This window comes from Lepidochelys kempii, chromosome 6 (assembly GCF_965140265.1).
Source record: "Lepidochelys kempii isolate rLepKem1 chromosome 6, rLepKem1.hap2, whole genome shotgun sequence".
In the NCBI taxonomy this organism is placed as follows: Eukaryota; Metazoa; Chordata; order Testudines; family Cheloniidae; genus Lepidochelys; species Lepidochelys kempii.
In genome coordinates, this window is record NC_133261.1 from 129,614,556 (window position 1) to 129,640,919 (window position 26,364).

Here is a 26,364-nt window from a genome sequence, read left to right on the forward strand (position 1 = left end):
AAAGACCCAGATTTGTGAACTGTTTCTGTTAACTCAAATCTGCATTTTTTGGTGAAAAAAGTTCACATCATTTTTTCCCCGGAGCTCTAGCTAGGGCTAGTTGTCATGAGGTTTGGAATTCTTCATGTTCTGAGGGTTGTTTCTTTAACCTTTTTGGTGCATAAATTTGTGCGGTCATACTTGAAGCTTGACCAAGCCCAGACAGATCAAGATACATCGTCCTTTTCAATTCTTCTTAGCTGGGTACTCTCACTTGAGGCATGTGAGTGGATCAAAGAATTTCATCACCAGAAGTGGAAAGGTAGGAAGATTAAAAGACAGCACAAATAACATAAGGGGAACTGATGACTTCATTGGTCAAGCAGGGAATAGGCCAATGCCAATCACATTCTGTGAGTTTCTCCTCCAAAGCGACACAAGTGAAATATATACTTTCTGTAGTGAAATCATAGTTCACAACAGAGAAAGTGGCACTGGGAGAAAGGAGAGAGAGTGAGAAGAAGAAATTGGAAGGTGTAAGTTAGTCAAGATTTATAGTGTGACGTACCTGAGAATCTTCTATTTCATTTTGATTTCTTTTAGAGTAGCAGCCGTGTTAGTCTGTATCCACAAAAAGAAGAGGAGGACTTGTGGCACTTTAGAGACTAACAAATTTATTTGAGCATTAGCTTTCGTGAGCTACAGCTCACTTCATAGTCTCTGTGGCTGTTTCATATCTTGGTCCAAACTGAACACCAAACTATTTCCAGTCCTGTGATTCTATGTGTTTAGTGGCTTTTGAAGTCACATTTGTGGACAAATCAGACATGCCAATAGCACATATATCACTCAGGGGGAAAAGTGTCATGAATGACAAATACCCCTGGTGAGGCAATAATATTACAAAATATCTCATTGTGCAAGGCATTGTATTTGCCTTGTTATGAACTGTGCACTAGATTTGAAGTAACACAGTCTCAAATTCCTGAATGATTTGATTTTTCCTGGTTACTGTGGATAGTCTGCATGTGCTCTGGCATGAACAACCCAATGTTTATTTCTTGTATTGAAAAAAGCTAAGTTAAAGCCTGAGAGAGCAAAGAGTGAAATTAAATAAGACTGTCTGACATGCGATGGTTTTGGCAACATGACAGTCAGGGCTGTTAATTAAAGGCTTGCTACTGTCCATTCTATCCCAAGGAGCATAGATGGAGGTGAAAATAAGCTGCCGGATGTCATAGCTCGAGGGCTGTTGATTTGGGTCACCAGTTTTAGTTTTGTTCACACTTTAGTCAGCTGGAAAAAAAAAAACAAAATAAAACCCTGGTTGCTTGTTCCAAAACTTTTGATCACCCGCAGGCAAAAAACCCAGACTGGTCTCATTCTTGTGCTTCTTGATGCAGATCAACAAGATTTGCAAGACTTTAAAAGCACCAGTTCTTATTTTAAAAAAAGATACAGATGGCAGAACATCTAATGAATTTGCTCCATGAAGCTACAGATGTTCCAAAATGAGAAATGCTGAGAAGAAATTCACAACAGGGCTACAAGAAAGTCTAATTAGGGGGACAAAGGAATGTTCTAATTTAGATCCAAACAGGAATGTCTTAATTATCAGAATCTCTCATTGATTAGTTTGTGAGGCTGTTCTGCTGGATGAAATTGAAAGATTTTATATATGAAGCTGCACAAGCTTATTTATCAGTTATTTCCTTGCTATTTCTTCATTAGCACCCATGCCTGACACTCACAAAAGCCCATTGTCTTGCCTGTGTCAAATAAGCACTAAACTGGCTGGCACCAGCAAGACATGCAGTGCTATGAAATTTGCAGACATAGCCTGAAAGTACCTAGCTGCTTTTGTTCCAGGGAAGGTACCACAAGATCTAAATTTAGCATTGCCAATGTACAGGGAAAGATTGCAATCACATGCACCTTTGTAGTTACTTCAGCATTAGCTGAATAGTAGAGCATAATGGGGAAACATTGTTTAATCAGCTTGGAAAATGGTTTTCTAGCACAGGCTTTTGAAGCCTCAGTCACTGGGGTGTCGAGGTAGCTACACTTTCTCCATGCTAAAGCGGAGATTAGTGTACCAGATAGCGGCTGGTCTTCCTTAACGGGAGTGCCGCTTGAGACAAACCAACAGTTCGAATTCCATCATGATAGCTTTATGGACCTGGGATGAGATATTCCAAACTAACTTGACCATATTCTACAAGGTTCTGGGCACCCATAACACGCATTGACTTCACTGGGAATTGTGGGTGCTCTACACTTCTCACAGTCAGCCCATAAGGTCTTATCTGCTCTGTGTGGACTTTATGACCCCAACAAGACCTCTGTGAGATTGCGAGCTGATATTTTTACACCATCAGAAATGTGCTGGGGAGTTTGTTGAATACATGAGACGACATGTTCCCTGCCCTTAAGAGCTGGGCAGGGCAGCAGGGCAAACTGCTAAGCCAAGATTTTCCAACCAACTGTTGTGCAGCCATTGGCAGGAGTCCCCTGTAGCAAAAGTGGCTGGATTCCAGTGGCGCTGGACTATATGAGTCCTGCACTTAGGACGGAAGAATCCCAGGCACTGCTGCAGGCTGGGGACTGACTGGCTAAGCAGCAGTTCTGCAGAAAAGGACCTGGGGATGACAATAGATGACAAGCTGGATATGAATCAGCAATGTGCCCTTGTTGCCAAGGCAAAAGACATATCTGGCTTCAAGACTAAGCTTGATAAGTTTAAGGAGGGGTGGTATGATGGGATAGCCTAATTTTGGCAATTAATTGATCTTTGACTATTAGCGGTAAATATGCCCAATGGCCTGTGATGGGACACTAGATAGGGTGGATCTGAGTTACTACAGAGAATTCTTTCTTGAGTATCTTGCCCACATGCTCAGGGTTTAGCTGATCACCATATTTGGGGTTGGGAAGGAATTTTTCTCCAGGGCAGATTGGCAGAGGCCCTGGGACTTTTCCGCCTTCCTCTGCAGCATGGGGGATGGGTCACTTGCTGGAGGATTCTCTGCACCTTGAAGTCTTTAAACCACGAGTTGAGGCCTTCAATAGCTCGGACATAGGTCAGGGGTTTGTTACAGGAGTGGGTGGGTGAGATTCTGTGGCCTGCGTTGTACAGGAGATCAGACTAGATGATCATAATGGTCCCTTCTGACATTAAAGTCTATGAGTCTATATTGGGCTGCATTAGTAGGAGCACTGCCGGCAGATCGAGGGAAGTGATTATTCCCCTCTATTCGGCACTGGTGAGGCCACATCTGCAGTATTGTGTCCAGTTTGGGGCCCCCTGTGACATTATTGACATAAGCTGGGACCGTATAGATCATTGTTGCAACCAAGGTCCTGTAGTGGCATCAAATCTTATATAAAGGGGGTCAAATGAGGTGTCTAAGACAAGGTTATGGTTTGCTGGTTATGATTATGCTGTCTATATGTGTGTATCATTTTTGTAGTTGAAGTTATGAACATTGGCTCTGTACTGTCTGTATTTCAAACTTATGCTATGCTTCTGAGTGATACCCCAGACAAGTTGGTGTCAGCTCTGCCTAGCCTGCTTGATGGCCCATTAAGGACCATCAGCTACACAACTGACCCATTGAGAGAAAACAAATATGCCTTGTGACTCAGCAAAGTATGCAGGGACATGCCTATAGACAGAACTCTGAGGTTTTTCCAGGCCATGTGATGGACAGCTTGTCTTTGAAACAAAGAAAAAGACCACATGACAAAAGAATATAAAAAGCTGCTGAAGCTCCTCCATCTTGTCTTCAATCCTGCTTCTTACCTCTGGAGGAACTTTGCTACACTGAAGTTTTGAACCAAGGACTGAAAGACCCATCCCAGCCGTGGATGTTCTCCAGAGACTTGATTTGAACCTGCAGTTTATTCAATCGCTGCTACAAGCCTGAACCAAGAACTTTGCCATGACTGTATGTCATTGATTCCATTTAACGAATTCTAGCTCTCATCTGTATCTTTTTTTCTTTTATGAATAAACCTTTAGATGTTAGATTCTAAAGGGTTGGCAACAGCGTGATTTGTGGGTAAGATCTGATTTGTATATTGACCTGGGTCTGCGCCTTGGTCCTTTGGGATCAAGAGAACCTTTTTTTCTTTTACTGGGATATTGGTTTTCATAATCATTCATCCCCACAATGAGTGGCACTGGTGGAGATACTGGAAAACTGGAGCGTCTAAGGGAATTGCTTGTGTGACTTGTGGTTAGCCAGAAGGGTGAGACCAAAGTCTGCTCTGTTTCGCTGGTTTGGTTTGCCTTAGAGGTTGAAATACCCCAGCCTTGGGCTGTAACCGCTCTGCTTGAAGCAATTTGTCCTGAATTGGCACTCTCAGCTGGGTCACGCCAGAACCAGCATCGTTACACTTCCCATGACTGAATGGATGTGGACAAACTGGAGAGAGTCCAGCGAAGGGCAACAAAAATTATTAGGGGCTGGGGTACATGACTTATGAGGAGAGGCTGAGGGAACTGGATTTATTTAGTCTGCAGAAGGGAAGAGTGAGGGGGGATTTGATAGCAGCCTTCAACTACCTGAAGGGGGATTCCTAAGGAAGGAGTTCCTAAGGAAGGAGCTTGGCTGTTCTCAGTGATGGCCAATGAAAGAACAAGGAGCAATGGTCCCAAGTTGCAGTGGGAGAGGTCTAGGTTGGATATTAGGAAAAACAATTTCACTAGGAGGTTGGTGAAGCACTGGAATGGGTTACCTAGGGAGGTGGTGGAATCTCCATCCTTAGAGGTTTTTAAAGCCCGGCTTGACAAAGCCCTGTCTGGGATGTTTTAGTTGGGGTTGGTCCTGCTTTAAGCAGGGGGTTGGACTAGATGACCTCCTAAGGTCTCTTCCAACCCTAATCTTGTATGATTCTATATGAGCCATATCCTCGCCTGGTGCAAAATGGTGTAGCTCCATTGACTTGCACTGATTTACATAGAATCATAGAATCATAGAATATCAGGGTTGGAAGGGACCCCAGAAGGTCATCTAGTCCAACCCCCTGCTCAAAGCAGGACCAATTCCCAGTTAAATCATCCCAGCCAGGGCTTTGTCAAGCGTGACCTTAAAAACCTCTAAGGAAGGAGATTCTACCACCTCCCTAGGTAACGCATTCCAGTGTTTCACCACCCTCTTAGTGAAAAAGTTTTTCCTAATATCCAATCTAAACCTCCCCCACTGCAACTTGAGACCATTACTCCTCGTTCTGTCATCTGCTACCATTGAGAACAGTCTAGAGCCATCCTCTTTGGAACCCCCTTTCAGGTAGTTGAAAGCAGCTATCAAATCCCCCCTCATTCTTCTCTTCTGCAGGCTAAACAATCCCAGCTCCCTCAGCCTCTCCTCATAACTCATGTGTTCCAGTCCCCTAATCATTTTTGTTGCCCTTCGCTGGACTCTCTCCAATTTATCCACATCCTTCTTGAAGTGTGGGGCCCAAAACTGGACACAGTACTCCAGATGAGGCCTCACCAATGTCCAATAGAGGGGAACGATCACGTCCCTCGATCTGCTCGCTATGCCCCTACTTATACATCCCAAAATGCCATTGGCCTTCTTGGCAACAAGGGCACACTGCTGACTCATATCCAGCTTCTCGTCCACTGTCACCCCTAGGTCCTTTTCCGCAGAACTGCTGCCTAGCCATTCGGTCCCTAGTCTGTAGCTGTGCATTGGGTTCTTCCGTCCTAAGTGCAGGACCCTGCACTTATCCTTATTGAACCTCATCAGATTCCTTTTGGCCCAATCTTCCAATTGGTCTAGGTCCTTCTGTATCCTATCCCTCCCCTCCAGCGTATCTACCACTCCTCCCAGTTTAGTATCATCCGCAAATTTGCTGAGAGTGCAATCCACACCATCCTCCAGATCATTTATGAAGATATTGAATAAAACCGGCCCCAGGACCGACCCTTGGGGCACTCCACTTGATACCGGCTGCCAACTAGACATGGAGCCATTGATCACTACCCGTTGAGCCCGACAATCTAGCCAGCTTTCTACCCACCTTATAGTGCAGCACATTAGCTCAGGAGCTGGCCATAGGTTTGCTAAGTGATTTGGCATTCTTCAGGATGATGTATAAGAGTATGTTATTGCTGAAGCAGATCACTCCTTTTTAGATCATTCACAAATGACCCAAACTCCTCCACCATGGCAAGGATAATCCACCACCATTGTCCAGTCACCCCTTGCTCCCTCCTTCATCTCTTCTTTTTTTAAGGGTCCGAAAAGAGAGGCCACTTAGCCCATCAAACTTGACCAATCAAAACAATTCCAATTGCCAGCTTCCTCTTATCTGTAAGTGCATCTGAGTCTGGTATTAACCCAATTCTGTAACCTCACCTGAAGCCTTGAAAGACCTTAGGTCAATGGTTTGTTCAGACAATCTCAGCTTACCTCATTTCTGTGACTCTGTTGAGTAGCTTCTTTCAATACCACGTTTACAGATTAAGTTTGTAACTAGATCTGTGTGATGGACAGAAGTTCTGGTTTACCAAAGATTTCTAAATTTTCAGAAGAGTTCAGCACATCTGTTGTGGGGATTTAGCACTTTACAAGCCTGGCCCTTACCAGGTGCCTGTCTGACCACTTAAACACCCACCCCCATTTCTGCTATGGTTATATATTTAGTTGGTGTTGGTCCTGCTTTGAGCAGGGGGTTGGACTAGATGACCTCCTGAGGTCCCTTCCAACGCTAATCTTCTATGATTTGTGCTCTTTGGATGAATTACCTGCAGGGTTGGTTGTGAGCCGCTTGTGTGGGTGACTAGAATATGGTACCAAACAACATTGCAAGATGATTTTTTACATGATTCCAGGGTAAGGGTGAAGAGGGTCTCAATTAAGTCCCAGCTGCTTTGGCTCGACTCTTTCACGTGTACTTGTGTAACTGACATAGTTATCAATGGGAAGTGATCAGACAGACGGAGAGACGAGAGCCCAGAGTGTGTGCTCATTCACAAAATAACAAGCCCCCTATGAATGTGCGCACTCTGGAGCTCAACTGCCTCTGTGTGAGATTCTAACTAGGAAGTACAGTATGGGGGTGTATAAGGAATATTTTTAGATCCGGGCCATGAGTCCCTGAGAAAAAGCTACCGTTGTGTGCTTTCACACCACTCCACCACATTCCACTTTTGCTGCTCGCTGCTAGTGCGGCTTGTGCTCTTACACACAAAAGCAATGCCTCCTGAGGGGAGCCCCTGCTGCACAGAGAAAATGATTTTTTTTTGTTACAGGATAATACAGTGAATATGCCTCTTACCACAGAACAAAAGTGTAACTACTGCCCTTGAGGAATTTACCCAGTCTGACACCCTCCTGCAAGCATAAACCGAGAAACAGATTACAGACGCTGCTGTAAACTAGCAAAGGCTGCACGATGGCCGTGTATTTTTCTAGTGGGGAGACAACTAACTGACACAACAGCGGCAGCAAACGGAGGTCACACAGCGCTGATGTGCAATGCTGTGATGGATAGGAGAGCAACTGTGATTTACAATCTCCAGCATCCCATAGAGACTTGCCCTTGCCCATGAGCTCCGAGACAAATGGCAGAGCACTGCGGGGGCAGAAATATTGACTGTACCTTCCAGACGTGTAAAAACCAAACCATTCCCCCCCTTCCCCGCCCCTTTCAAACTCCTCAGTATTTGGAGGGAGGAGCTGGTCGCTCAGGATCCCATACGGAGGGGCAGAAGCACAAGCTACATTCTTGCATTTTGGAGCACATAAAATGTGCAGCGATAAACCACTGCTTGCCTCTTTAGTTCCTGGAAAAGTCCTCCCCGCCTGTGGGTGGCGCTGGTGCCTTTTAAAGAAAGGGTTATCGTGTTTCACTGTACTCAAGAAGCACTGAAGCTGCACTGTATTGGATCGATAAGGCCACCTATCGTGGAGACAAGCATCCTCTCCCTTGCTCTCATAAGATCACTCCCCTGTCATTTCTGGCTCTTTTTTTCTTTTAGAAGTCATGGTTCCTGGTTCCCGAAACCTAGAGCACAAATTCACATGCTGGGTGTGACATTACGAGGAAGGAACCCTACATGTGCTTATATTAGCAAACCAATGTGTGCATAGTCTTGCATTCAGAGAGTCCTGCCAGTGAAATCCCTGGCCAGCACTTAGATACCATAGTCACAAGCGCTTTTGGAACCCCTCACCAAGGTGCATGGATGGATATGCTATGCCTTGACCATCTTTGGCTCAGACTTACACTTCTGCTCCAGAGGACAATTTTGGCTGGCGTCTGGGAGTAATTACATCTGATTTCAAATTCTGACAGGGAACTTGCTGCTCGTGGACTGTGAGGGAGTAGGAACAGCAGGGGCAGGAGCTGGGCACATTTCATTCCCATTGCTCTGCTCGCACTCTTCAATCCTGATCCACAACAGACCTCCCTTTCCGGCACAGAGGTCCCACCTCCCTCTGCCAATGCACATTGGTCTTACCTTAGGACACTTCTGTCTGGGTCTTGCACAGCCCTGCCAATTAACTTCACTCCTGACCTGCAAGCCGATGCTGTGCCATTCACCACTAGTCTGGCGCCTCCTCATCAAGTCGATGCCCCTTCCCATGGTTGCACACGGTCACCCCATCTCTCTCCCTGGCCTGCAGCCACTCTCTCAGTCCAGGAACCACAGCAGCCTCTTCATGCCTCAGCCCTCTGGCCAGCTCGCTCAATGCATTTCCCCTACCAGGGTACCAAAGTCTTCCTTCAGCTGTCCTACGCCATCTTCCCATTCACTGCCTCAGAGTGCCACTCTCTCAGTGGCTGGCCGGGGAACCAAGGCCTGCTTCCTACTCTGGGCTCCAGCCCAGGGACCTCTAGACAGCAGCTGAGGTCTGTTCCCTTCTAGACCAGGGATCAGCAACCTTTGGCCTGTGGCCCGACAGTGTAAGCCCCCAGCAGGCAGGGCCAGTTTGTTTACTTGCCGCGTCCACAGGTTCAGCTGATTGCGGCTCCCACTGGCCGCGCTTTGCTGCTCCAGGCCGATGGGGGCTGTGGGAAGCGCGGCCAGCACATCCTTCAGCCCACGTCACTTCCCATAGCCCCCATTGGCCTGGAGCGGCGAACCGGGGCCAGTGGGAGCAGCGATCGGCCGAACCTGCGGACACGGCAGGTAAGCAAACTGGCCCGGCCCGCCAGGGGTCTTACTCTGGTGGGCTGTGTGCCAAAAGTTGCTGATCCCTGTTCTAGACCTTACTACCTTTCCCTGAGCCTTCAACTACTTTCCTGGCCTCCCTCCTCTCAGGGTTTGGCAGCCCAAAACACAGCTCCCTTCTCCCAGGGAGTGACTGCAGACTTTCCCCCTCTATTTCCCATTTCCTGTCTTTGTAGTCCCATCCTCAGCTCCTTCCTCCTCAGTTAGGGTCCCTCACTCAGTCCGGGGTTTACTCGGCCACCCGATTCCCCTCATCTGTGGCCTGTTGGGTTAATTACGCACCATCTTTGTCTTCATTAACCCTTTCAGGGCAAGTGTGGTGTAAACATCCCATCACAGCCACCCCGAGGGTCTCTGGAGCAGACTGGGAAGACAGGGCCAGGATGAGACCACCACACTAATGTCTAACCATGATTAGGGTAAACAAAAGTGCATTGGGCTGTTTTGCTGTCTAAACTCCATTTAATACATATTTTTTTTCCTGCTCTAAACACAGGCCTGGGCTCAGAGTTACCCAGATAAGTAGGGTTAGCATCAAGTTGGTTTGAACCAGAGGAAATAAAGTCATTGGGCCACATTTGGCTGGTTCCGGCATGGCTGCACAAGAAGGCACCTTAGCACCCAGTCACTTTTCAAGGGACTGCTCCCTGTTATGCTTCCCCCTGCTCCCAGGACGTGAGCCACCCCAAGTGGTGCAGAGCAACATTTCTTCAGTCGTCCACATCAGCCAGCAGAGCCGGCCGGCGCATGCATGCAGTACCCCACTAAGAATGGTGGAGAGGGTCCGTGCTCCTTGCATGTGGATGAAAGCCTTTCTGAGGCACAATCACCCCCAGAGCTTCTATCTAATGTACTTGTACAGACCCCATCACTGGACAATCTGGGTGCCTCACAGTCTTTAACAGATTAAAGACCATGATCTTTGTCCCATGATCTGAGCTCACGTCTGCAGGTAAATAGCCATTTATATCTCAGAAAGACTCAAGATACTTACAAAATTAGTGCAAGTGAAACCAAAGCTATAATGCAAGGAGGAATAAGGAGAGACACTTAAAGATTTTAGAATGGGCTTTGCAGTCAGCCTGAAGCCTAGTCTGAAAGTTTGAGGCCTAGCAGTAGTTATAGTTAGCATAAAGCCACATTAGGCCTAATGAAAGTTAGTGTTAGTGAGTAGCCTTGGGTCAGAAGATTTAGCAATATCTCTCTTGTGATAAAGCCTTTACGGTCCAGATAGTTTATTTAGCCAGACTTTTCACTGCATTGTATGGAGACCCTTCTATCTGCGCAAATGCTTCTGATAATTGTCAGAACCCCCAAGACGGGTAGCAGGAATGACTCAATATGGACAAAGGGTTGAGACTTAATTACATATGGTCTCGGAAATAGGTGGGTGTAAGAAATCAGTACACAAAAGGGAATCAAACACAACCCTCCACGGGACCTTGGGATGGCAGGATGGTGACAACCTTAATGCTTCAGCTCACCGTCAGGAGAAGCCCCAGTCCCATGGATCTGTGAGCACACACAAGGAGGATTTGGCGGTTACTCCTACCTTGTTTTTCTAGTTCTGTGAATTTGCTTACATTGATCAGGGTATTAATAAAACTCATCTAGTCTCTGTGGGTCTCACCCCTCATTTTACTCATTCATCTCTATGTAGCCACCAAAGAACAAACCTGGTATTCGTGACAAATGCATTTTGCATCCCAAACTAACTATAAGGCTACAAACCCCAACTCCCACATGAAGGAGTGAAATGCCATTATCCCTATTTTACTGATGGGAAACTGAGGCACAGAGCAACTAAGGGACTTGCCCATGGTGGTGAAGCTCGCTTCTTCTCCTGCTCTTGTCTTTCAGTCAGCCAGTGTCATATTTGCCAGCTTTCCGCACAAAGTCTATTTGGGCAAATAGCCCATTGTTTTGCCCACTAATTTGACCTAATTTCTGACACACCAATTTTGGTTCATTGATTTATGGTCCTACACTTTTCTTGTTCACCAGACGTGATTTTTAACAGTCCTTGAGTTATATCAGGAGGCCTTTTTTTTGTAGTAATTCAATGAGGTTTTTTGTATCTTTTCCCATCAACTGATGTTCTTATAGCTTGTGACATTTGATGAACCTTCCCTACTTGCCAACTCATCAGTTGAGCGTCAACCTTCATCTCTCTCTGTGCTCAGCTGCCATTTGTAAGAGCCCCCCTCATCGCACAGAGATGTTGTGAACATAATTTCATTAATATTTATGAAATGCTCAGATACTATAGTGACGAGCACCTGGGAAAAATCCACAAGCAAATGAACAATTCGGTCTTCAGAGCAAGGTTTGAATAATGAGCAGTAAATATAGCAGAAGCCACAAACGTAACACAGGGCCGGATTAATGTTTTGTTGGCCCTGGTGCCCGAACCGTGGCTCTGCCCCCACTCAGCCTCCATGCTTCTTCTGCAAGGCCCCACCTATACTCTGCCCCGAGACCCCACCCCAGCTCAGGCTCTTCCGTGAGGCCCTGCACACCGCTTGCACAGGGGGGAGGGGGCAGAGAGAAGCAAGCACAGGAGGGTGGCCTGGCACTAATGTAAACCCCATACTGACTGAACAAACTATTGAATAGCTGCTTATTCAGTGAGCACCATCCATCTTAGGCACTGAATGAAGCAGGGGTCCTGTGGGAAAGAGTGTAGGTCATCATCTAATTAAAGATTGTATCAGAATGCATAGGCACTCAGGGGCTGAATTAAAGTTGCACAGTTCACCTTAATTCTGACATTTCCTAAGTGTGGAGTGCTTGACTCGGCAACCTTAATTGTGCGTGTGTAATTTTATAGATAATCTCACTAAAACAGCAAAATTGCAACTCTCTCAACAATTAATAGCTTACTGTATGGTGACCAAACCAATAGCATTTCTGGTTGCCACTTGCAAGGATCAACATTTGAGAGAGAGACTCTTAATGATGTTCCTCAGGTAAAACGACTGCAATTAGCCAGCAGAAGAGGAGGAGATATGGCCTTTTCCCGACAGACATTTTCTAAGACACTTTACAAACTAACTAAAATTGTGTAAGTGATACAAAGGGTCCCGTCTCTGGGAGATGTAATTAAGATAGTCAAGCAATTGAGCCCTTGGTGACATACGGCTTCTTCTCTTTTTAAGCTATTAATGCTTTCAGCATTGAAGAGCGATATCCATTTATAATTGCAGTTCAGGATAATCCGTTTGTGGAGGAGAATGGAGCAGTCCTGCAAAGGCAAAGCCGTCCTCACCCTGAAGCCCGAGTGGTCAGGTTGTGGTGTTAGTCATTACTGAAGATGGGCCTGGAGGTCCAGTTAAAATGTGGGCCCCGCTGTGGGAAGTGCTGTACAAACAACCCCAAAGAGCTTACACTCTAAAGCAGAAACAGAGTCTCCTCTTGGTTTTACAGATGGAGACCTGAGGCCCAGAGAAATGAAGTCCAAAGTCAAGTCCAAACGTGGCAGACTTGGGACATGAACACAGGCCTTCCAAGTCCCCATCTTCTACCTAAACAACAAAGACCGCACTCCCCCTCAAGTCTCAGAGCTGCTCTTCATCAGCTACTGTGTGCTCTAGGCTGCAACAGTGAATGTGAAACTACCATCTTGATCCTTTGGGGCCACATCACATCCTGAGCCAAGCAGGGTTTGGCTAGGCCCGAGGTTCGTGGCCACTGGTTCAAGTGGGATTAAGATGTAGGTTGTTTTATCTACACCGGGCCAGGTGCACTCCAGTGCAGCTGAGCACCGATGGGCAGGACAGCGGAACACGTGTTTTTCCATAACTAGAAAGACGTTTCGCACACAGCCGCAGTGCCTAGAACCAGACCTGGAAAGTCAGAAGCACAGTGAGATGCTCATTGATGGCTTCTAATACCCAGAATGCACTTCCAGCTCAAAGCCATTGCAAACAGTGTTAGTGTTTGAGCTCTGGGGAAAGATCTGGGCTACCTTATTGTGGGCACCTGGTTCTATCCTATAGTTCCTCCTTATCCCAGCATACTATTACTGACGATAATTTCAGCGGTGCCATTTTACTTCTGTTCCCAAACACTACAACTTGCATCTGACGAAGTGGGTATTTATCCACGAAAGCTTACGCTCCAATACGTCCAAATAAATTGGTTAGTCTCTAAGGTGCCACAAGTCCTCCTGTTCTTTTTGCGGATACAGACTAACACAGCTGCTCCTCTGAAACAGGACTCTGCCACTTGTACAGATCCAGACCAACAAGGCTACCGCTCTGATACTTGACTACGATCTCAGTCTCTGAGGCATTCAGTAGAAAGTTCATATTAATTTAACCAGCCTCAGTATGGAAAGGCAAACTCACTGTAAATTTGTCATTGATTAAATCCATAGTGATAGCTCCGAAACAAAGACCGTTATCAGCAGCATGAATGTGCCATCAGATTAGTGCTGATTTCAACTACATAAAAAGAAAACAATAAGCATATGAAAATGAAACCCTCAGGGATTCCTCATTTGGCATGCAATAAAAACCAGGGAAAGTCTGTATTCTGCTTGGACATGGCAAAATGTATGGAGGCTTTTAAAGAGAAATATGATGCCTGTAGTTTTGACAGCAAAATTGAGTGGGGTCAGTCGTACCAAATGTTTTTGTCACATAAAAAGAAAAAAGTAAAGTAAACGCAGCGAGTCCACCTTTCCACCCCTATTACCTGCAGACAATAAGTCATGAGCAGCCACAAGACGAGATGCTGCATTGCTCAGCCCTCTGCTGAATCCAAAATGGTATGTCGTTAACACGGGCCATTTCCAGACTGCCAGCCAAATGGCTGCTTATGTGTGCGCATGGGTGTTCTACGGCCTGCAAATCGTTAACGTATCAGCATCATGGGTCGGACTGTGAAGGGCTCCTGCACACGAAGTGGAGAATGTAAGCAGCCTCACACCCTTGTACACCTGATGCATGGGTGTGTCCTAACTACAGTCCCTGCAAAGGCCCCAGGACTGGGAGCATGCACCCGTAAAAGCCTGAGAAGGGGCTAAGGTAGGCAGGATGCTGCAGCAGGCATTCTTCCCCTGGCATGCCTGGGAGATCCAGGGTGGGGGCGGTCTGGCTCTCCAGGGTCCCCTTTTAGATCCCGCTTCTGCAGGCACTATTTTATGATTTGTATTACTCTGGTGCCTGGGAGTGGACCAGGATCCCATTGCGCTAGGCGCTGTACAAACAGAACAAAAAGACAGTCCTTGCCCCAAAGAGAATCCAATCTAAATACAAGACAAGAGACAACAGATGGATTCAGACAGGGGAGCACAGTGAGACAGTCTTGGTCAGCCGTGATTGACATTAGTCTCACACTTATGCACAATGTGAGAGATCCCACTGACTGCAGTGGGGCCAGAGACCGCTGGCTCTTCAGAGAAGGGCTTTTAGTTGGTGGCTAGCATACTCTGCAATTGCAAAATGCTGGCTGTCCTTCCAATGCAATATAAAGAATAACTATTTCCTTATGCACAGTGCGTGTGTGACAGATAAGGCAATATCCCGGACAAACCTCACGGAATTAAGATAAACTTTATTGAATTAAGTTTAATACTGTTGTGGTCCATTGTATTGAAAATGCAAATGGGTGTGTAATACTGGGGGGGTTGCATAGAATTCATTCAGGAGCAAGGCACAATGAATGCAATCTGTGGGCGATATTAGGAACTGCAGAAGACTTTCGGGGGCAGCGCATGTGAAGTGGATTACCGCGGCAATATTTGGGGGTGAGGAGAACGCACGTGATCCCCCTCCAACCATTCGTTTTGAAGCTTCACTTTGAGCAGAGACTGAATCTGTGACATCCTGTTTTTAAATCAGCTTCCCCTGCGTCTATCTCCTTCTCTGCTGGGCCCAAATATAACACACTGGCTACCCGTTCATGGGCTCTTCAAAGAGCCAGACTGGATAAGTGAGTGACTCTCTTACCCCTGAGGGATGTTGCTTGGAGCAAAGCGGGTGATGCACTTGAAACGACAGGAAAAGTCTGGGGTGTGGTGGTGGAGCGGGGAATTTGGAAGGATTGTTGCTGCCAGAGTTCAGATTGTAGTTGGGGTGACCGCTGCTGATCTGATTAGCCGGCATGTAGGTTCTTTTACTGTCGAATATATGTTTTTTCTGTAATGCTCCTGCCTGACAAATAAAACGTCCTTGCTGAGAAAGAGCTGGGTGGTAACTTATACCTGTGGCAATTACACGGTGTCCATCCCTGAGGAGAAGAGAAGCAGGCCCCATCAGGGAGGCTGACTTTTGCTGGGAATAACACAGTGTAGGCAAGGAACTGCTCAGCCTGGAATACCCCGGCCAGGATGGAGAGAGACATGGGTCTCTACTAGGGAGACCATTCATCCAGATTGAAGCTGGACTGTCCTGGTTTTCTAAATCATCATCCTGCCTGGTAGCGATTTAGAACCAGACACGGTTTTGTCCAGTATTTCCAGGCGGACTTGGTGGACGCACGGAGGATGCCATTTTTTCAGGGCCCTCCATCCTGCTCCTGCCAGCGCGACCTTGATGCACTCTGAAAAATGGCATCCTCCATAAAGCAGGATGCATACAAGGTTGTGGGGGTGAGGTCATGCCAGCCCCAGCTGTACTGCAATGTCCATTATTCGGGGGATGCAGCAGTGGCCACCCTAGTCTCCACCCCAGAGAGGCGATGCCTGGGAAGCCAGAAAGCGCGCTCCCTTGCAGGAACGCGGCTGGGGAAATACAGGTGCAGTGGCCCTGAGTGGTGACCACCTGTTTCCTAGTCACCACAGAGCAAGTAACAGCCGAAATAAGGCTAAGCACAGCAACGGCTGCCTCAGGCAGAAAATTCTTGAGGCTCTGACAATTTGAATCCCTTGCACCAGTACCACAATAAGGCCCTTGGTCAAAACACTGTTTTGAATAACACCTTTCTACTGGCTCTGCTTTGCACCAGTGTAAACGACCGGTGTGGGCTGCACAACGGCAGAGAGTTAGGTCCAGTGGTTGTTTAAAAGAAAAGAAAAGAAAAGAAAAGAAGTTAATTTGTGTACATTTTTAAATCTGTTTCTTTAAATCTTTAGATTTGTGTACATTCTTTAAATCAGTTTCCCCCTCCTTTTGCCTTCATTGCACACACAGGTTTGTTGCCAGAGGGCTGCTGGGAAAGCTGGAGTGTTTGTTTGGAGAAGAAAATTCGTAAGGAATTAGGTGAAATGTTAAACAGACTGGGGAAAGGAGAAAAGAAGTCAGATTTGGGGCCTGGTTTATACAACTGTACTAAGGACACACAGACACTTTAACAAGGGGTGGGGAGCTTGTGATCCAGACACTGGACTGGGACTAAGGATATTTTGGCTTGCAAATATTGGATTTTTTGGTTTACTGGCAATTCTGAAAACCTGAGAACAAAATCATTCGGGGTCAAACAGCATGTGTTGCCCCAAATGAAATGTTTCCGTCTGGTTTTGAGCTTTTCCCTTTTTTTCTTTAAAAATAAAATTAAAGGTAATTTCAAAACCAGAGTTGAAACATTTCATTGCAAAAATGTCCAAATGAAACATTCTTGTTAAAAACTATTTCTCCTCCCCAACCAAAACAATTGGCCTAAATAGACACCAATGTGTAAAACATTTTAGCCGACCCAAAGCTGCATTTTTTGCCAAAAAATAGCTTCAGACAAAAAGTTTTACACAGCTCTATTCAGAAAACTTGTGTCCATTTCCCAATTCAGCCACGGACTCCCTGTGTGCCTGTGGACAAATCACTTGATTTCTGTGCCTCAGTTTCCAATCGCCTGCCATTCTTTGGCGGTCTTGTTTATTTAGACTGTAAGCTCTTCAGAGCAGAAGTGCAGCACCGACCAGAAGAGGCTCTAAATTGGTGCCTCCAGACACTACTTTAACACAACCCCTCCCCCCCAGAGGTGCCAATTTCAATGTGAATGTTTGGGGGTCAGGACATGGGTGGTCTTTCCTAGTGGTCACAGCAGGCTTCTGGAGCAGGGAAGTGGAAGGAGGAACAGAATCAGAGTCAGAGGTCAGATACCAGAACCAAGGGTCAAGCCTGGATCAGAGCCAGGAATCAGAGAGGAAGGTCAGAACCAGCTTACCTGGAGGGCAGGACCAGGGCTGGGTCCAATGCAGGAGCAGAAGCTAAGAGAACCACAGGCAAAAGATTTGAGCACCTTGCTACTGCTGTGGGTAAGAGCAGGTCTACTGATCCCTTGTCCAATTAGGCAGTTTAGCCAATCAGGGGCCCAGCTGTGCTCATTAGCCTGCCGGGGGTTGAACTAGCAGATAAGCAGGAGAGCCAGTGGCCCTTACCCCCACAGTGAATTCCCTTGAACGATCAGTTGGTAGCAAACTTTTAAGATTATTTTTAGCTGTGCTCTAATGCTCTTGACAAATCCACACCTGCCTCCAAGGGAACACTGAAATTTTGGAGAGCCTTAAAGTAAGTATAATTGCAGTTAGTCCAAGCATTGAAACCTATTCACAGTGGCTCAGTTAATCACAGGGAATGTAAGTAATAAAGGTAAATAAGTGTTAGCCCTGCATTCTTGATAAATATGCACGGTACGGCAGATGTGCCGGGTCTGGTTATTACATGGCAGAATGGTAGCTGCAGTTTGATTACAAAGCTGTAGTCAAAAGCGTATCATCTAAATAACATATTAATAAATCCGCGCCTCATCAGTTTTATGTGATTGAAACCGCCGGAGAAGTAAAGTGTCCAAAATTCCCCTTTCGCATGTGTCTTGTCAACATTTGAAACATACAGGGCTATGTTTTCTGCACGAGCTCCTGCCTCTGCTGATGTCAATGGCAGGACTCCCAAAGACTTCGACGGGGCCAGGATTTCCCCCTTGATTTCTGTGATGGTTTCGGGAATAGCTCACTGCAGAGCTATGGACTCTCTGTATAACTACCCCTCAGTCTGTATTGAATCAGCCATTTGCTGACAGGGGTACATCACAGGCCACATCTATACCCGGGTTGGTGAGCTGACCACTGCCCGTGCTAACCTGGCCACAGTACAATTTTGAGCACACTAACTCAGCGGGAGTGTCCAGCAGTAGGAACGCAGCCAGATCTGTAACAATGTCTTTCACCACAGTAGCCCCTGCACACCTGGGTATTTAAGCACATGCCTAGCTTCAAAGAGGTGAGTGACAGATCATCTCAGGGACCCACCAGCTTCTCAGTCTCCTGCTTTTCCCCACTGTTGGTCTCCAATTTTTCCATAAGGTGGGTTATAAGGACTTCAGCTCTCTGGTGCTCCAGGGATCACAGCTGCCCGGTCTGGGACTCTTCTCCCTCATTCCTTCTTGCTTGTATTGGGCTGTATCAGCTATGCGATCCCTGCTCTCCCTGGCAGACGCCAGGGTTCTTACACCCTCTTGCTACTCGGTGTGAAGGGAGCAAGGGCCGTGACAATCCGTTCCATGGAGAGTTGGAAGTTCACCTCCCCAGACTGTGTGACTGCTCTCCAATAGGCTCAGATAGATACAGATATTCTCTGCAATCCCACAGAAGCAAAGTTTCTCTTTTAACATTAGCAGGTGACAGCACGAGTCTCGGATCAGGGAACATCGGGGGGTGCTGGAGCAAGAAGTTAAAGTCTCATTTAAAAGTGACTGAGGAGGCCATCTCAGCCAGCCTTCATTTAAATTTCATCTCCTGGCTTCTGCTTCAGAAATGGCTCGATTTATCGGAGGCTCCCATGCTTCAGCACGAGCCTTGCATCAGGGAATAACTGCACATCTCTTGTCCTGAATTTGAGCTGGCAGTGCCCAAGCTCATTACCAAAGTGACCTGCTGAGGTGGGAAGATGATAGACGAACATTTCACTGACCCTTTCATTCTTTTGTGTGGCCGGATATTGACCCTTATTATCCCTGTGAATAGAATAGGGTGGGGTTTATGAGAAGCCAAATGGAAGAGAAAACCACCATAAAAAATTTTAATAGGTGACATCAAAGCCTTACACAATATAAACTGTTGGCAATTAGTATGCCTGTTTGCCTGAGCATCTGAGCTCCATCTCTGCCAGTTGAGATAAAAAAAAAAATCACAGGGACCTGCATAAATTATAAGCTGTCTTTTAGATAGGCAACATTTGCAAGTGTTTCTTCGATGAGCAAGAATCTTTGATGTTATTTCATTTGACATACATTTCCCCAATTAGCTGGGTTATCTTAATTAAGTCATGACACGAAGCATCCTATTACTGGACTCATATTACTTCCTATTAGTGTTAGCCTGAGAAATATGAAAATCTGCTTTTCTAAAAAGGAAATCCATTTCTTCTTTTTTAAATAGCATTTGTAGCATTCAAGCAACTTATTCCTCATCTCATTGTCTTGTTAGAGATTAGTGGATTGTAAAAAAATTCCCGTATACCCAGTCACAGAGGCATCCTCCGATACAGAGCTAACTGGTAGCTCTACCAAGCCATTTAGCACATTGCTGTAAGAAACTGATTTTTCCCCCACCTTCTCTATCTAACATTTTTTGCTGGGCTCTCCGATTGTTGCCCAGTGATCAGACAGTATCGTTTTTCTGTGTCCAACCCTGCTCACTGAAGCATTTCTCCAAATAGAACTTGAGGTTCCTGGCCTCTGTGTTTCTCTCTCCCTGCTCAGAGATTTAGTCTTTCAAGGACACTGTAGGTGACAACTAGCTGACTTTTAAGTTAAATATTAAACTTGTATCTAAGGATGGATGAGCCAATTTGGATTAAAACCAACAAGCAAACAAACATTTTACCCAGAATTTGAAGCGAATTCACACCAAACTTTAATTTTTTTTTTAGTAAAAATTTGAGTTAACTTTTAAATATAGATATTCTTCATCTTTGTGCTCTTTCAGGTTCTAACAAGAAGGAGAAACACAAGTGTCAAAATACGATGCCATATTTAAAGGATTGTAATTACTTAGGGCTGGGACTGCAGTGTGGCAAATCTCAGCTTTCAGAGAAAGAGAAAGGGTTGTGGAGAGAAACTTCAAAATGTAAAGCCAGTGCACCCTCAAGGAACTCAAATCAGAAGGCAAATAAAGAGAACCCAGCATTTATTAGTTAAAAAACCCTTGTGATTTTAAACCAGTCTTTTGATTTTGGGGGCCTGACTCAATGTTTTTGTCAATACTAGGACTCTTGCTATGTATTTGTATAATGCCCATCACAATGGGATCCTGACATTGGATGGAGCTACTAGGTCCTAGAATCATAAAAATAATAATAACTAGAGGCTATTCTCATAACGTCTCATGTGACTCAAACCAGGAAGTACTGGAAATCTCACGAGAAAGTCTCTTTTCATGAGATTTCCAGCCCAGTGTTGCTGATTTAAGGTCTAGATGTACATACGACTTTTGGGATGCTTCTCCAAAACAAAATCAGTCTTCAGACCTTTTGAATTTTGCCTATTAACAAATTCCAACATTCTCAGAGCATGATACAATTAAAACCTTACAGTTTTGCTTATATACATTCATTGTAATGTAGCAAGCACCTTTTCCCCTATAGGTAAAGATTACGGGTGTGAGCAGGCATTCCCTGGTCTTACAAGGCCAGATCCTCAGCTTGTGTGAGCTGGCAAAGTGCCATTGAAGTAAATGAAACTACAACCGTTTACACCAATGTTACGTTCGGATGCGCCCTACAACAGCAATTCCAAAAACACAAAAGAAATCAAAGCAAGACACGCAGGGAGCGGTCAATCACAACGTGTAATAACCAGGAGCCAGTTAAGTCAGCAAGAGTCTGAACAAAACATAACCGTCCAAATGGTGGGTATGTAGCAGCCGGCCACACACACCCACTACTACACACACACACACACGCAGAGCAGTGGGAACACTGAGTTCAGGAACCAGAAAACAAACAGGACCAGGGAGGCAATATACACAACCCCCAGTCATCATAACCAGCTGAGGCTCTGGTTTAGAATAGGGAATACCACAAGTGCCATTAATGTCTTAGTGTAGGTGGTTGGCTTACCTGGTCCATCATCAGGTGCACCCGTGCCTCATTATCCCTCAGGTTGCGCAGGCTGGTAGGAGAGTTTCTGCCTCAGTTTCCCCTCCTGCTGGTTGGGTGAATGGATATACTTTAGCTTTCCAGTGGAACTGTAAAGTCCTCCCCTTTCAGGGTGACAAGAAACAACACAATCCTTTACCCAGGGTCCACCCAAGCTTTTCCCACCCCAATGTAGGGAAGCTTCCTCCCCCACTCCAGAAACCTCCGCCCTTGACACCCTAAATAAAAGAAGGTGCCCGCTCCGGGTCATGCCTTTCCTTTTATCCCAGACGTCAGTCATCACCGTTCAGTGCAAGATCACAGTCTGTTACTCCATGGAATTGACGGCCCTCCCAAGATCTCCTGTCTCTTCAAGCCTCCCTCTGTCAGGCCTTTCACAGGCTTCCTCCTCAATCATCATTTCCTGCGCTCTCCCCTATCGTCATCTATCTTCAGGTCTTCAGGCATTCCTTCCCAGAATGCTTTGCTGCAGCCTACAATTCCCAGGATCCCTCACAGAACTACATCTCCCAGAATGCTCTTATTCCAAAAGGAACTAGGACGGGAGTCATGCTTGACCCATTGTCTCTCTTAAAGGACCAGCATGCCTTTGTGACAATTAGCTAATGGTAAAAAGAGCTAAGGAAACATTTTAAAGGGGACCCACTGTGCCTTTCATTGCTCTGAAGCAGCCACTACTCCCATGGGCACACGAAGGGCAACTTTGAAAGTGTCTGCCTAGAATTAGAGCTGGGTGGGTAAATCATAATGAATAAATTACGAAAAATGTGTGTGCTCGATACCATGGTGTCGAATGCACTGTAAATTTGCTAGACAGTGTTTTTTATTAAGATCGCAGTGACATAATACTACCTTATGGTCATTTTACCTTTTCTGAATGCAAGAGTTTAGTTAAATGTTCAAATGCAAATACTAGGAAAACAGGAAATGTGACATTGTGGCAAACAGGTGGGGGTGTGTTGCATTTACATTCTTTTAGGGATGAGGTATCATAACCCAAGAAGTTGATCAAACTTCAGTCAGCCATGTGTTCAGCCACTGTTAGCTGAAAACCAAATGCCACAAAGCTAGGAATAATCTTTAGGGCTTTGAGAGGCAAACAACTACATGGTTTGCAGTTTTACTAATCAGAATGGGAGGATGGGACAGAGAGTTAATGTACCATGAAAATGGAAGGACTGTTTGGACAGGCAACCGTGGTTTTAAGTGCCCCTCACATATAGGTTTTATTGTTGTTATGACTAGGAATGCTTTGATAAGAGATAATGAGTAATTTGCTGAAACTAGGAGAATTGGTGACCCACTAGGTTACTATGGTGACCCACTATGAGCGATGTGCTTTGTTTAAGTTAGCTACAAAAGATTAGGAAATAGTAAATACCTCAAAGTAGTTCCTAGAAGCAATCCTGGGAGTCTCCTCTCTGACACCCTACTCTCCAGTGGGAAGGCAACTGGCCATCAGCGACACGACCTGCTGTTACTCACTCAAAACTATCTCAGACTTTTGTAATTGTGTCTTGGGGTGCTCTGAACCTATTGCTATAACAAAGATGTGTGTGCCTGGGACCTCATAAAAGAGTAGTTTCAGGTAAAAAAACTATGGTTTGTATCAATCATTTATCAGATGGAGGAGCTGTGTCCCCACTGATTTATTCCTGACACTGCCTGGAAAACAGTTAAGTTACCACTGTTTTGGGTTCTGAAAACCCTAGCATCCCCATGCCTCAGTGCGTGACAGCTGAGAATACCAGATTCAGGACAAATTGCTGAGAAATAGGGCAGACTCATCCTAAACTGGTAGTTATTCTATCATTAGAGATACCAAGCCAATAACAAAAGTAAACTTCTGTCTCACCACACTGGTTAACAACAAGTAGAAAATGCAGTCGCCTTAGGTATTCCAGTCCTTATTTCAGCACCCAGACACCAGACTTTATGATGAGTGGTTACTGGAAACCAGTTTCATCAAACAAATGGTTCTTCTGATCTCAAGAAGTCAGCCACATAGCCAGGTCAATAAATAACTCAGATCTTACCCAATAATCATGCTGCTGCCAACCCTTTAGTAACTAAAAATCTAAAATGTATTAATAAAAAAAAGAGGAAGAGAGTTAAAATGGTTAATAGATCATATACTTACAATAATTGTAATGTTCTTATATCAGGTTTGTAGCAGTGATGTTTGTAAAGTCTCTGGTAACTTCAAAAAGATTGGAAGATCCTTGGTTTCTAGTCAATATGCTCCTTTGAGTTGTAAATCCATTGTCCAGAGAATCAGAGCAGGAAAGAGGCAACATGGAGATGTTTCAAGGGTCTTTTATACCCTCTGCCATGCCTTGAAATTTGACTGTCCCAAACAAATCTCACAGCACAGTTTGTGGAAAATTACTGCCACAAGATTCACATGAACAAGTCACTTGTCCTTACAAGGCTTGCTGACTCACAGGGGCAGCCATTGGCCATATCTGTGCTAAGAAAACCAGCAAATGAAAAATTAAGGGGAAACTTTACCATTATTTCCTGAACAATTTCAGTGAATAGCTCTTGCTCTGTAGATGGTTTGCAAACACTGTGTTGAAAGTATTCAGTATTCACAGTTCAGCTGTGTTGTTGCATACAAACTATAGATCACATGGGGTGTTTCTGTCCCCTGATTGGATGAGTGTAAGTCTGAACATCATGTGTCTAGTGGGAAACTCACATTTATGATATCAGAATTTGCTTTCCATGAATATTCTCCTAAAATTGGCTGTTTCCAGGAATACTCCTGCCAATGCAATCATTTACTGAAAATTCAAAGAAAGAAAATACACAAGGGGTGTAAACACAGACAAAGTGGATTTATTGAAAACATTGAACAAGTGTTTACAGAAAATGTTCTGTATTATTTGCCCAGTTGTGTTCACAAAAGAGCTGTTTAGAAAATGGAACTTCCACACCATGGGACATGCTAACATTTTGACATTTCCTTTCATCCCAGATCAGGACACAAAATGAAAATTTCAAAACGTACTACAGATGATAATGACAAAATATTTTATTTTGGAAACATTCACACATATCAAAACATAATATAATCTATATCTATAATATTAACACAAACATATATATATATATATATATATATATATATATATATATATATATATATATATATATATTAATACTAAAATTAATTACAGATTTAAAAACATTAAAAGTGAAAATGAAATGAGAAAGTCAAAATGAAATACCCTATTTTGATGCAAGTTGTTTTTAAAAAATGGTGGAAAATTTGTTGAAATTGACATGTTCCTGCAAACCATTTCAATCTCAACAAAATAGCATTTTCCAATGGAAAACTTCCATCATTTTTTTCCCCATCAGTTCTATTTCACAAAGGCCCAGGTTCTTATATTCTTAATCACAATGAGTAGCACCTTACTCTGTGATTTATGCTATTGATTTCAATGTGACTATTCAAGGAGTAAGATTCCACTCAAGATGAGCAAAGATTATCACTTATATGGAATATGCTTTCTGGGGTTGATCCTGCAAACACTTACCTGTGAGTGAGTCACATTGACTTGATGAGACTACTGGTGTGAGCAAGATTTACACATGTGAATAAGGTTTTGCAGGATTGTTCCTAACCTTGCATCTCTCAGTCCCAGACATAAAAACCAGATGGGGATTAGTAAAGTGTATTTATCTAAACTTTGCCATTTCCTTTAATAATAGTATCATCACCAACATTAAATGTAATAAAACCTATCTTATGTCTCAACGTAATTTTTAAGGGAAACACAGTGGCTTAGCGGGTCAGGCTTCTGTAAGGCAGAATAACTCTAACTGAAGTGAAGGGAGCAATGAAGATTTACACAAGCTGAGTATCTGGCCCTTCATATTTATCCTCCAGAATCTGGTATGGGGAGAGATTGAAAATGGCAAATGACTAATACAGCAGTCAGTGTGAATCTCCATCCATCTGCCCAATCTTCCATGGTTTATAATAACACATTAGTCATGGAGAAGAAATAACATTTAATTATACTATTTCTCCAGTTAATTTGCTCAGAGACTAATTCATTCATACAGAAATAGTGTGACACTGTCTATCCTGAAGAAATTAGATACAGCTCATGAATGTTGCAAAAGAATGATTTACCACTTGCCCTGAAATGTAATTTACTTATATGTGGTACCTTTTTATATATTTTGCAGCAAGTTCTTATTATATATCACATGTATTTTATGCACATAAGTTACAATTATTATGATCTTTGGCCAGCCAGAAGGACATAAATATAAGGCCATAGATTTTCGTAAAAGAAGAGACATTTGTTTGGGCACTGTCTAATTTTCATATGGTCCTTCCCAGAGTGAGAAGGTACATTAATAACCAAGTTCTCTGATGGAATGAATCATATTCCTGAAAGCAGTCCAATAGCTGCTCATGATATTCATGGTATCTCATTCATTTATGAATGTCTCCATAGGAGTCATTTATTGGATACTGGCATTTTAGATAGGGAAAGTTGGCCAGGAGACATCTCCACTTTGTAATAGAATCCTTAATATTATACACAAGTGAAATACCAAAATGGACAGAGTTTGACATCACATTTGGAGGTTGACACTTCTGGCAGAGAGCCATTTAAAGTGAGGGGGGCATAGATTTCCCCCACCCCACCTTGCGCTCTCAGCAGTCTGACCCTCCCACCCCTGGTAATGACCTCCTATACCTGCCCCCTGCAAATATGAGTGAGTGGCATTGTGACCTGGTGCACAGGGCTCACAGAGCCACTCAGGTTTGGATACTGGACCTCAGTGGTCCCCCTGGCTCTGTGGCCTATGCTTCATAAAAATATGACTGCTGGCTTTCATACTGCAATATGATGTCAGTGCTGAGTTCAGCCCTTGAATAGGCAGGCAGTAGATTTCTACTCAGTGATCAGTTCAACAGCTGGCACAACAATAGTCTGAAACAATATCTCCTTTGGATAAGTGACTTCTTAAAAGGCTATCGTGGCATATCGTGAACGCTTTATCAGGGGGTTGTGACAGGAGTTAAGGCCCAAATGCATACTACTTACAAGAAAATTACAGTGACAATCAAACACAATGTTAGAAAATCAACAGATGCAAAATGAAGGGAATCTTTTACCATTATTTGCT

General features: G+C 44.5%; 1 long non-coding RNA gene across 1 annotated transcript in view; it reads right to left on the reverse strand.

Annotated features, from left to right (window-relative positions):
• Nucleotides 1-23,750, reverse strand: part of LOC140913940 (uncharacterized) — a 115,726-nt gene extending 91,976 nt beyond the window's left edge. Inside the window, exons 1-2 of the long non-coding RNA XR_012159706.1 lie at nt 23,348-23,750; nt 21,169-21,256 (exon numbers count right to left, since the gene is read on the reverse strand). This is a non-coding gene — a long non-coding RNA (uncharacterized lncRNA). The remainder of the gene's footprint in view (nt 1-21,168; nt 21,257-23,347) is intronic.
• Nucleotides 23,751-26,364: the final 2,614 nt, after the last annotated feature.